This window comes from Podarcis bocagei, assembly GCF_964188305.1.
Source record: "Podarcis bocagei genome assembly, chromosome: 2".
Lineage (NCBI taxonomy): Eukaryota > Metazoa > Chordata > Lepidosauria > Squamata > Lacertidae > Podarcis > Podarcis bocagei.
This window is the reverse complement of record NC_138126.1, coordinates 26,728,422-26,740,683: the sequence shown is the minus strand read 5'-3', so window position 1 is coordinate 26,740,683 and position 12,262 is coordinate 26,728,422. Positions and strand designations below refer to the sequence as shown.

The window sequence follows — 12,262 nt, the reverse complement described above, 5'->3', positions numbered from 1 at the left end:
TTTCTGTGAGTTTTCCTTGAGACAGCAGCATCAAACAAAGCTGCGGCTGTACACCTACTTCTGCCTCACGGCCATAGACTGCTTCTGTGGAAATAACTAAAGTGACTTGGAACTGGACTGAATGCTCAGTGACGAATATTCCTATCCTCCACACCAAAGATAAAAAGAATTCTACTACGCTATGGTGGCAATCGTTCAACGATGACACAGTTTTATCTTCTAACCAGCAGGTGGAAATCTTCCCTTTATAAAGGAATAGGAGCAGAAAAAAATGTTAGGCCTTGTCGTTGGTGAATAGAAACTTCTCTTAAAAATAAAAAAAGTCACTAGCCTTCTTGCCCAAGACAGCATAGGTTAAAGAACAGAAGCTCATTCAAAAGGGTTTGGGGAATTGAAGCCCTGTGAGGAGTAAACTACAGTCTCCAAGTTTCTTTGGATCCTCTATGGTGTGGTTGTGCTAGAAATTTTAGTTTCACTGCCTCCTTCAGTAACACGCAGCCCACTTCTGAAGGGGAGGCCATTCGCTGGGCCTCTTGTTTTGATTGGGACAAGAGAATAACGCTTCCCAGTGGCTGCACCTGAATTATGGAATCCATTTGCCCCATGAATTACCATCAGCCTATTCCCTCAGTTGCTAAAGACCATTTTATTCTGGCAGGCTTTCATTGTATGTAACCGATAATGTTTTTTCGGTGCTGTTCTTGGCTCCCTGATTTTGGCATCGTTGTTTCTACAAAACTGCAATTAATCCACCTTTGCTGCTCCTTCTGTACCATGAAGTTCAGATATACATGTTTTAAAAACTAGCATTCAAAAAAATAGATTAGGGGTAGCCAAGGAGGTGCCTCCCATCCTTTCTGACCATTAGCCACAGCAGCTGAGGATGATAGGCGCTGTTGGCCTCTGTCTGTCTTGAGGGACAATGGAGTGCGCCTCCTGGGGTCAAGTCAAACCACTGTGTTAGCTGTACCGAAGACAATGCATAGGACTGTCCCATTGAAACATTTAAGTAGAGGGCTGTGCCTGTCCGCTCAGCAGTGGCATAGCGTGGGGGTGCAGGGGGGGCCGGCCGCACCGGGCGCAACATCTGGGGGTTAGGGTTAGGGGGCACAAATCCACGGGTTAGGGGGCACAAATTACCTGCCTTGCCCCGGGTGCTGACAACCCACGCTACGCCACTGCAGCTCAGGGCTGATTTGCTCCCTGGTTATGGCTTGCTGCCTTCACATTATGCAACGTCATGGTTTAAGCTTCTTCTCTGTGGGCAGCAGCAAGAATTTGGGGGGTGCGGGGTGGGAAGAGAGTTCAGTGACCGGCTGGCTGTTCCTGATCTCAGTGGCGCAGAAGGCTTGATCCCAGCAGGAACCCGCCACCTTGTTCCTCCAGAAGCGGGTCTCCGTGTGCTCCTTTCCCAAAGCTCTCTCACCAAAGCTTCATTGAGGTAAGAAGGCCGTGGGGATACGGATAGAGGAAGAGAAGAAGACAGGGTGACACAAAACCTCTAGGCAAGGAGTGCTGAGGCCCAGCTGTGCTGCGCAGGTTGAATTCCTTCTCAGCTTGGCTCTGCGTTCTGTGACATCTTGCTGTGTCAAGTCTGATTACTCTAATCTTCTACAGGCTTTTCCCCACCACCACCACAAGAAGGGACTCTGCTTAGAAGCTGGGCACTGACAGCATGAAAGCGGCCTTTGTGTGTAGCCCCTGGCAGTCGTTAGGTATATAAGGGGGAGAGGGAAGGGGGGAATGAATTCTTGACATGCCAGGGGAAGCCATCAAGGGAAAACATTTCTGCTCATCACCTTGAAGAGCCTGCTGTCCCCGATGCTCCTCTGCTCCTCTTACTCGGCGAGTAGAATGGGAGTGCAAGGAGCTGTGCACCACCAGCCCTTTCTCCAGCGCAGGGTGCAGAAGGCGTCTGTCCGCACATAGGGACATGCACAGCGGGGCAGAATAAGAAAGATCCGTTTCTCTAAAGGGGGCCAGTGTTGTGCCTTTTCTCTGACACGCATTGCCAAAGCCAGGAGAGTTAAATCGAAACCACTGCAGGGAACAGCACTGAACTCCTTAAAATCATGGGAGCTGCTCATGGGAAAAAGGTAATGCTTTTTCGCTATGTGTTTCCGCTTTGGATGAGAAGGCACTGCCTAGCTAGCCATTACTGGAATTAACCAGCTGAGATGGGTGTATTGGGGTGGCTTAAGTGCCAAACTGGATGTTGCTTTGATTGCACAGAAGACAGGGAATAATAATAATAATAATAATAATAATAATAATAATAATAATAATAATAATTGCAGGTGCAAAGGAGGTGGCTGTCATACATTTTGTCCCTTCCCTCTCCTCTGCAACAGTGACCCAGATGAATATCCCTCCCTGCACCTGCCCCACACAGCACAACTATGAACTTTAGGGTGAAAGCTCCCATTTGCACCAAAGGGAGCATTCCTTTCCCCAAGACGCCTGGTCCTGGAGGGGGGATTTTGTTTGGATCATGGTTGGAGGGGGTCACGATAAGGCTCCCCTCCCTGGGTGCTGCAGTCCTGTCCTGATAGCACCCCCCGCCTCCACACATGTACTTAAAGAAAAGGCACAGATAATAGAATCGTAGAGTTGGAAGGGGACCCAGCAGTCATCTAGTCCAACCCCCTGCAATGCAGGAATACACACCTGTCCCACATGGGGATCGAACCTGAAACCTTGGCATTGTCAGTGCCATGCTCTAACCAATTGAGCTATCCAGACCATAAGTGTAACATGTAGCGTGGCTTTAAGAAGCAGCCACTCTGTGGAATCTGGTCCCACCTAGGACCCCTCTGGACACTGTTTTTATTGTACATCCATGATTATTCGTGCTCATGATGGGATCGGGGCAGTTATACGTCATCCTGCTTTGAACGCTGCTTGTGCCATCAAAAGATTTGGGGAAGATATACTGCTTTGCTTCCAGTTGGTGCATGTTCCATAACTTCCTTCTGAAGTACTGTAACTTTGCATACCACAGTTGATGTTCCAGTTTATTTATTGTCCCACGATTGCTGCGCTACAGAGTGCCCTCCAGATGGCAATAGTGGTACAACATTGGGGAAGCATCACAGAACAACTAATGCTGTAATAGGGAATGATGTGTGGATGATCAAGTATGAATCCACTACTAATTTATATTCTGCATCCATAACCTCTTCCAAAATACATGGACAACCCCTTGCAATTAATCAGATCCATCTTTCAGGGGGGTTGGGAGTAGCTGTGATAGTTCAGTCAGTAGAGCATGAGACTTTTAATCTCATGGCCATGGGTTCAAACCCCACATTGGGCAAAAGTTCATGCATTGTAGGGGGTTATGATTCTATGATTCTATTCTGAACTCAACTGCCTTAAATAGAAATGTGTATTTACTTTCATTGTGCTTGCTAAACACTGTTGAACTACAACTCCCATCATCCCTGAACATTGTCTGACGGGGCTGATGGGAGTCGGAGTCAACCACAGCTGGAGGGCCACAGGTCTCTCACCCTTCACTTACAATTATTATTTGGATTTATTATTTCATTATTGCTACTTTTTCTGCTAATGCACTCGTAGTTTAAAATAGTGCCTACATTAGCTATACTTAATATGCTCTGTGTACGGCTCTGCTAATATTTACATGACTATCCGTTAGTTAGTTTGTATGTATCTTTATGACAAATTGATTTTAAGAAAGAAAGAAAGAAAGAAAGAAAGAAAGAAAGAAAGAAAGAGAAAGAAAGAAAGAAAGAAAGAAAGAAAGAAAGAAAGAAAGAAAGAAAGAAAGAAAGAAAGAAAGAAGAAATAGTGTCAGTTACGCAAGATAAAAGAGGAAAAGGGATGGGAAGGAAGGAGGGAAATAAGGGAAAGCCAAGTTCCCTGGCCACTGATGGAGGCACTTCAGGAGAGGAAGAGCCAATTGGCCATTGGCACTGGCCAAGCACAGGAAGAGAGGTTTTTCCAGTCTCACTACTCTCTCTGCCCAGCCTGATGAAATAGCTGCTAATGGAGACAATTCCAGCAACAGTGGAGCAACAAGCAAGTTAGTCCCGGTCAAGCCAATGGCAGGACACTGATATTTCCTCTCTCTTTTTAAGTACTCTCAGTGGTGGAGGAAGCCGCTGGGGCACCCAGGGCAGCAAATATGACGTGCACCTGGGGGCACGGCAATCCGACCACAGAGGCAGGGCAATCCACCCACGGGGGTCCACTGACCCTCCCGGGGATGCCATCGGCGGCACACCGATCCTCCCAGGGGTGCCAGCACCGCCCGCCGATCGCACAAATGCACCCAGAGTTCAGCACCGGGCGCCGGGGATGCGAGCGCCGCCCGCCGGGTGGGTACAATCTGCCCGGGGGGTGTGTGTCAAAAAAACCACCAAGGCATGGCACCCAGGGCGGACCACTCCCCCTGCGCCCACCCTCGTCCGCCAGTGAGTACTGTATTGCTATTTACTCACCACTTCCGGGTGGCGCTGTGGGTTAAACCACAGAGCCTAGGACTTGCCAATCAGAAGGTCGGCGGTTCGAATCCCCGTGACGGGGCGAGCTCCTGTTGCTCAGTCCCTGCTCCTGCCAACCTAGCAGTTCAAAAGCATGTCAAAGTGCAAGTAGATAAATAGGTACCACTCCGGCGGGAAGGTAAACGGCGTTTCCGTGCGCTGCTCTGGTTCGCCAGAAGCGGCTTAGTCATGCTGGCCGCATGACCTGTATGCTGGCTCCCTCGGCCAGTAAAGCGAGATGAGCGCCGCAACCCCAGAGTCGGCCACGGCTGGACCTAATGGTCAGGGGTCCGTTTACCTTTACCTTCCCTGAATAGTGAAGTATTCTGGGTGCAGCTCCACATGGATTGAGAATGCCTTTGATCTCTCTGTGTTAAAAAATCTCCTGCTAGTCCCTTATCTTTATTCAGCTTCCCTCCTTTTTTTCACTTTGAAGGAGAGAGTTATTTTAAACAAAAGCCTATTAGGACGGCCTGCCATCCCGATCTGACCTAATCCCATTGTCTGGTGTCTTCGTTCTTTCTTAATACCGTTTACCTGTCAAGGACCTTCAGTTCTCTCAGTGCATCAAGTGCCTTAGGCCTTGTGCGAAACCCCTGCAAATTCTTTTTTCAATTACAATTGACATATAACCTGATTGGGATAGAGGGAGGACTATGGAGAAGAGACTCGGGTAATATTTATACTGCTTCTCACTCCTTTTTGGTTTGTTTGCTTTAAGGGGGGCAGATGTTCACCCTTGCACAGGTAAAATGGAGTGTGTAGGCCTTCAATCCCTGAAGAAGAGGCTTGCAAGGTGTTCAACACTGCTGCTGAAGGGAACGGGGAGGGAGATATTCTTGCTGGGTGTGTGCAACATTTCTTCCCCTATACATAAAAATCTAAGGCTGTCGTCATGCTCTGCAGTTCATGTGGCCACTGGGCAGGAGATCAAGGAAGCATTGTTTTGTTTTTGTTTTTTAAAAATATTTTATTATATACAATGCACACAAAACATTACAACTGCAACCATTCAAATACCGACAATACAAAAATACTAACATAAATGTTACACCTACGTGACTTCCCTCCACCAGTATTCGTCATTTCTTATGTTTATTATGTTCTTATTTATATTGCAATTTGTAACTCTCAACTTTAATATTGTTATTTAACTAATATTTTGTTTTCTGAATCAATTTTACCAACTTAATCTAGACATATCAGCATGTTGTCAAGGAATCATTGTTAATAAGCAGATGATGCTTTTTTTCTGTAACTTCAGTCTCCGGTGGCTTTATAATAAAATCAGTTCCATGGTAGATGCTGGAACCCCAGAAACATATCACTGCTCAGAGATTGCGGTGCATTTAGCAGTATCCACAAGTTTCACCCTCATACATACTGAAACTGTTTTGTAGTCATTCTCCCCTTCCACAGAGAACTGTTTGTGGAGTTTGTGGAGCAGGGTATGGATCTGGGGATCAATAACAGAGAATTGTATGCTGCATTAGACATTGAAGATAACACAGCACACTAAACTCTCTCATGCATCTTAGAATGCAATCCTATGCACACCCACTTGGGAGTAAGCCCTGACAGTACATCCAGCCCTAACTTCTTTCACCACACTCACTCCAGTGTTACTTTCTTGAAGTCAGTGTTCTTCACCCTTGGGTCCCTAGATGTTGTCGGACTACAACTCCCATCATCCCCAGCTGCTTTAGCCCAATGGTCAGAGGTGGTAGGAATTTGTGCTTCATTTCTCCTGCTTATTCTCAGTCATATAGCACCCTATCCCATACCCTCCAACATTTCTCTGATGAAAATAGGGATGTATAAAACATATACATATATACATATACATACATATATAAAATATATATGTATAAAACATATATAAAAACATGATTAAACATTAAACATTTTAAAACTTCCCTATACAGCCTTCATATGGCTTGGGGGTCTCATAACTCGATACTTTTCAACGTTTATCGAATGAAAATAGGGACATCCTACCATATCCACTAGGGACGCGGGTAGCGCTGTGGTGTAAACCACTGAGCCTAGGGCTTGCCGATCAGAAGGTCGGCGGTTCGATTCCCTGTGACGGGGTAAGCTCCTGTTGTTCGGTTCCTGCTCCTGCCAACCTAGCAGTTCGAAAGCATGTCAAAGTGCAAGTAGATAAATAGGTACCACTCCGGCGGGAAGGTAAACGGTGTTTCCGTGCGCTGCTCTGGTTTCGCCAGGAGCGGCTTAGTCATGCTGGCCAAATGACCCGGAAAAACAGTCTGAACAAATGTCGGCTCCCTTAGCCAGTACAGTGGTACCTCAGGTTAAGTACTTAATTCATTCTGGAGGTCCGTTCTTAACCTGAAACTGAAGCACCACTTAACCTGAAGCACCACTTTAGCTAATCGGGCCTCCTGCTGCTGCTGCGCTGCCAGAGCATGATTTCTGTTCTCATCCTGAAACAAAGTTCCTAACCCGAGGTACTATTTCTGGGTTACCTGAAGCGTATGTAACCTGAAGCGTATGTAACCTGAGGTACCACTGTAAAGCGAGATGAGCGCCGCAACCCCAGAGTCATTCGCGACTGGACTTAACTGTCAGGGGTCCTTTACCTTTAGCTTTACCATATCCACTAACATTTCGCTGATGAAAATAGGGATGTCCTTAGGAAAAGGGGGACATTCTGGGATCAAATCAGAAACCGGGACAGCTTCTGTAAATCTGGGACTTTCACTGGAAAATAGAGACACTTCACTTAGAGGATCTGCTGTTCCCCTTTATCATCTTTGAACATCATATTTAATTGTGGGAGGGGGGAATTTACCACCCAAAATGATTCTGAGAGGAATTTCCAAAAGACGGAAATGTTTTTGTTTTTGCCTGTTACCGGAAAAATCCGAGGGCTCCCTTGGACAAAAACAAAGACACCAACCAGGATAACTTGGAGCAAAACAGCAGCCTGTAGGCTTGGCCTTTATTGAACTGTTGCAACAGGGTGTTCCCCTCACTTGCAGGAGAGAGGAAAGACCCAGAAAGATGGTGTGCAAGACCTTATAAAAACTTTTGAAATTCCCATCCTCTAGGTCAAGCCCACCCCCAGAAACATCATGCATATATTACAGAAAGGAGGGGTTGACATCATGCATACATTACAGAAGGCGTTGACATCATGCATACATTACAGAAAGGAGGGGTTGAGGGAGGAGTTGTGGTGGTAACCTGAGTGTCCTGTCACCTGGCTGGTTCTTCCTTTCCCCCTGCCCATGAGTCACTTCCAGGAGACAAAGGGAGTTTGCAGTTTCCTGCCCCCAAAGGGAAGATCTGATCATTGTCCTTTGTTTCAGTCCATGCTGAATCCACTCCCATATGCAAGTTCTTTGTGATCCTGATTGTCTTCTGTCTGGGATCATCAGTGTTGACATAGCAACTGGGCAGGGCTCCTGTGGATGTGCTGGGATGGTGAAGGGATTATGGCTGACCAGAACCAAGCCACCCCCCCTTTGATAGTCCTTGTCATATGGAGTAAAATAAAAATGGAACAGTGCAAATCCGATGTATGGTTGATTTTCTATGAATTTATAACAGAAATGTGGCGTATGTAGGGAGTGAGTGTGAGTGTGTGTGAAGTTTGTACAAACAGAATGATTGGGGTGGGGGGTTCCTGCTACATGCTCAACCACTTTCGGGGAGTCCTTTTTGAAATATGGCAACCCTAGTTGAACATTTTTCAACCCAACTACAAGAATGCATGTTCCTCAATTTGTAATGGGTAAAAGTAGGGGTAGGAAAAGCAGACAAGAGATCTGTGTTTGTGGCCTGCCAAACAGAGGGCAGCTTCAGAGCATGAAAGGGAAAGGCCTCTTTTCATTCAGAGGAGCAGGCGAAGGAGAACCCTCAATGTTTCCAGGGGATTAGCATGTAATGCCAGCTACTCAGGCAGCTGGGTCATGTGTTTGTGCCAGAGTTCCAGGGCCTGGGACGGCATCTACTTTAAAGAGAAAGGGACAGAGGTGCCGTTGCTTAAAAGGCTGAGCCATTCACATGCCCTTCTCTTAACTTACTTTTATACATTTCTCATGTGGCAAGCAAAGGCGAACAATGGGGAAAGAGCTCCGCCAGTGGGGCAGGAAGGTGGGCTCAGAACTGATTTTCAACTTGTGCAGACCTGCTTGGTTTCTGAGGAGCATTTGGCACGGTGGAGATATTATTGCTGTGGCATAGCAACAGTTAGAGGCCGAACCAGGAGCTGGGCAATGTGGGCATGCGCCCAGAGTTTTTAGGCTGCAAAGGGGCCTGGTCCACTACTTGCTGCCAGCCAGAGTGAGAGCTCCATTTTGTGTTTTCCTCTAGAAAGTTATAGGAGAAGAGAGGCACACATGGTGTATCACTTGGAAGTTCTGTGTGGCACTGTTAATGAATGCTGGCATGGACTTAGGACCGCTCCGGAGTAGTAGCTTTGTAGGGGCAGGGGTCATGGGTGGATACTGTAACACAATAATAGTGCACTAGTAGGGACGCGGGTGGCGCTGTGGGTTAAACCACAGAGCTTAGGACTTGCCAATCAGAAGGTCGGCGGTTCAAATCCCCACGATGGGGTGAGCTCCCATTGCTCGATCCCTGCTCCTGCCAACCTAGGAGTTCGAAAGCACACCAAAAAGTGCAAGTAGATAAATAGGTACTGCTCCGGTGGGAAGGTAAACGGCGTTTCCGTGCACTGCTCTGGTTCGCCAGAAACGGCTTAGTCATGCTGGCCACATGACCTGGAAGCTGTATGCCGGCTCCCTTGGCCAATAAAGCGAGATGAGCACCGCAACCCCAGAGTCGGTCACGACTGGACCTAATGGTCAGGGGTCCGTTTACCTTTACCTAGTGATGTTTTCCCAGTAGTAATGTATGGAAGTGAGGGCTGGACCATAAAGAAGGCTGATCGCCGAAGAATTGATGCTTTTGAATTATGGTGCTGGAGGAGACTCTTGAGAGTCCCATGGACTGCAAGAAGATCAAACCTATCCATTCTGAAGGAAATCAGCCCTGAGTGCTCACTGGAAGGACAGATCCTGAAGCTGAGGCTCCAATACTTTGGCCACCTCCAGACTCCCTGGAAAAGACCAGAAAAGATGGAGGGCACAAGGAGAAGGGGACGACAGAGGACGAGATGGTTGGACAGTGTTCTCGAAGCTACCAGCATGAGTTTGACCAAACTGCGGGAGGCAGTGGAAGACAGAAGTGCCTGGCGTGCTCTGGTCCATGGTGTCATGGAGAGTGGGACACGACTAAACGACTAAACAACAACAAGTGTGCTTCCCTTCCTTACGAAGACAGTTTCAGGTGGACTGAGCAGACAAGACCAAGAGTGGGTCCTAGAAGGCATTTTCTGCACGTGTTTTTAGATGGAAGTGAGGGGCAGATGGGGCTCATCACCCTGGGAAGATAGCCCATCTAGGAGAAGGGAAACTCTGCTCTTAAACCTCTGCTGCATTGTGGGATGTCTTCAGAAGGAGAAAGGGCTAAGGAGCAGAGCCGTCTTTCCTATTGGGCTTACTGGCGAGTTGCGCCAGGGCGCTGGCCTCTCAGGGACGCCCCAGGGAGTAGGGGAGCTGCGCAGCTTTACCGACACCCTCCCCTTTCCCTGCATGCCCGCCAGCTGTGCCCCGTTAACCATATGGCTGGCAGGCATGCAGCTTCCTTCCCAAGCCTCTGCGGGAGGAGAGCGATCCCTGCAGAGACTTGGGGAAAGGTCGACAACTATGGGAAACGGGGGGGGGGACCGCCGGAGGGATATTTGAACCATGGCACCGAATATGCTTAAGACGGCCTTGCTAAGCCCTACACAAGTCCAGAGTGGAATCCCTAAGACGGTCAGATAGCACCTTGTACACCTCTCCTACCGGCAACTCCTGCAGCCAAGCAGGTGCCAAACGTGTTTCTCTGCTTTCCTTTGGACCACATCAATGAGGCTGACAGGGGTGTCTTGTCACCTGGGCAGCCCAGGACCTCTGTACACTCTGCCCAGGCTTGTGCCCCAGGGAGGTCACTCCAGCACTGCTAACGTAGCAGTTTGACTTCACCCTGTGGTTTTTCATATGCAAATAAATCCCAGTTGCTGACATTTCCCATTTTGAGTAATGTATCTCAGACATAGGCGCCGACTCCATGGGGCCTGAGGGGGCCCGAGCCCCCTCAAAAATTTGTTTAGGGGGGCTCTGCCCCCCCAATAATCTCGGGCGCCCCTCCAGCAGAGCGCCGCCGCCGAGGAAGCCTGAGAGGGGAGGGGAGGAGTTTCTGGGGGGAGGGAGGGGAGAGATCAGATCGCATGGGGAGGGGAGGGGGGAAGAGGTCACCGAGAGCCACCTGAGCATCAGCCCGAGGGCAAGAGCGCGGCGCTGAAATGGGATCCTCTGCTCACATGCCGAGGCACAATCGGGAAGGCGGAGCGTGGCTGGCTTTGCGCACCGAGAGAGGGGGAAGAGGGAAGAGGATCGTTCCAGCTGCGACTCCCATCGGAGGATACAGGCAACAGGATTGCAGCGCCCTGGGGACGGACGAGGCTGATGCAAACTTTCTAGGGCTGGGTTGCGCGTGCTTTTGGAGAGTTGGTGCTTTCCTCGTGAAATGGAGGAAATAACGTCAGGTCGTCCTTTTTTATTTTATTTTATTTTTTGCACAAAGAAAGCAAAATTTAGAAATACTTGCACAAAGATGCACAAACAAGCCACGATTCAGAGACGCCCAGTCAGATGTAAAATCGAGACAGCAACCTGGAAAAGAACTGCAATTTGTGATCCGAGGGCTGAAGCGCAGGCAACTCTGGAGCTTTGCATCGCCCTGCTCGCAATAGTCCATATCGCGTGCCTTTCTTGTCCTTGTGACATCATCGCACCCTTGTGGAAATGCACTCCCAAGGGAGCTGTAACCCCCGCCTGCTCCCCACCTGCTCCCTCGCCAGCCCACCAGCCAGCCAGCCGTGCGCCCTAGCCGGAGAGCCCCGGCCGTCCCCGTCGCGCAATCGGCTGGATCTCCCTTCAGCAGGCCGTGCTCACAACTCGGCCCAGGGACCCCCCAGCAGCGGATCTCTGGCCCAGCTGAAGAATCTGGCAACAAGCCCCCTCCTCCCCAATCGCTCTGCCGAAATACGCTCCAAAACCCCCCAGATAGGCCGCCGGCCGCCAAACTGCTGTTTGTAGGGCAGCAGTTGAAGAAGGAGCAAAAAGGGTTTTCTTGTGTGTGTGAGTTTCTTGTGGCTGATTAGCTCTTTTCCCTGTGTAAAGGTCAGAGGGGGCAGGGTTTCTGTTGAGGCAGGGGATTAGCTGTGGGAGGAGCTTATCAGAGTTTGTAGGGCAGCAGTTGAAGAAGGAGCAAAAAGGGTTTTCTTGTGTGTGTGTGTTTCTTGTGGCTGATTAGCTCTTTTCCCTGTGTAAAGGTCAGAGGGGGCAGGGTTTCTGTTGAGGCAGGGGATTAGCTGTGGGAGGAGCTTATCAGAGTTTGTAGGGCAGCAGTTGAAGAAGGAGCAAAAAGGGTTTTCTTGTGTGTGTGTGTTTCTTGTGGCTGATTAGCTCTTTTCCCTGTGTAAAGGTCAGAGGGGGCAGGGTTTCTGTTGAGGCAGGGGATTAGCTGTGGGAGGAGCTTATCAGAGTTTGTAGGGCAGCAGTTGAAGAAGGAGCAAAAAGGGTTTTCTTGTGTGTGTGAGTTTCTTGTGGCTGATTAGCTCTTTTCCCTGTGTAAAGGTCAGAGGGGGCAGGGTTTCTGTTGAGGCAGGGGATTAG

The 12,262-nt window shown here is 48.9% G+C and overlaps 1 long non-coding RNA gene across 1 annotated transcript in view; it reads left to right on the top strand.

The window, feature by feature from the left end:
- The first annotated feature begins 1,312 nt into the window (after nt 1–1,312).
- Nucleotides 1,313–12,262, top strand: part of LOC308581723 — a 48,347-nt gene continuing 37,397 nt past the window's right edge. Inside the window, exon 1 of the long non-coding RNA XR_014005215.1 lies at nt 1,313–1,441. This is a non-coding gene — a long non-coding RNA (uncharacterized lncRNA). The remainder of the gene's footprint in view (nt 1,442–12,262) is intronic.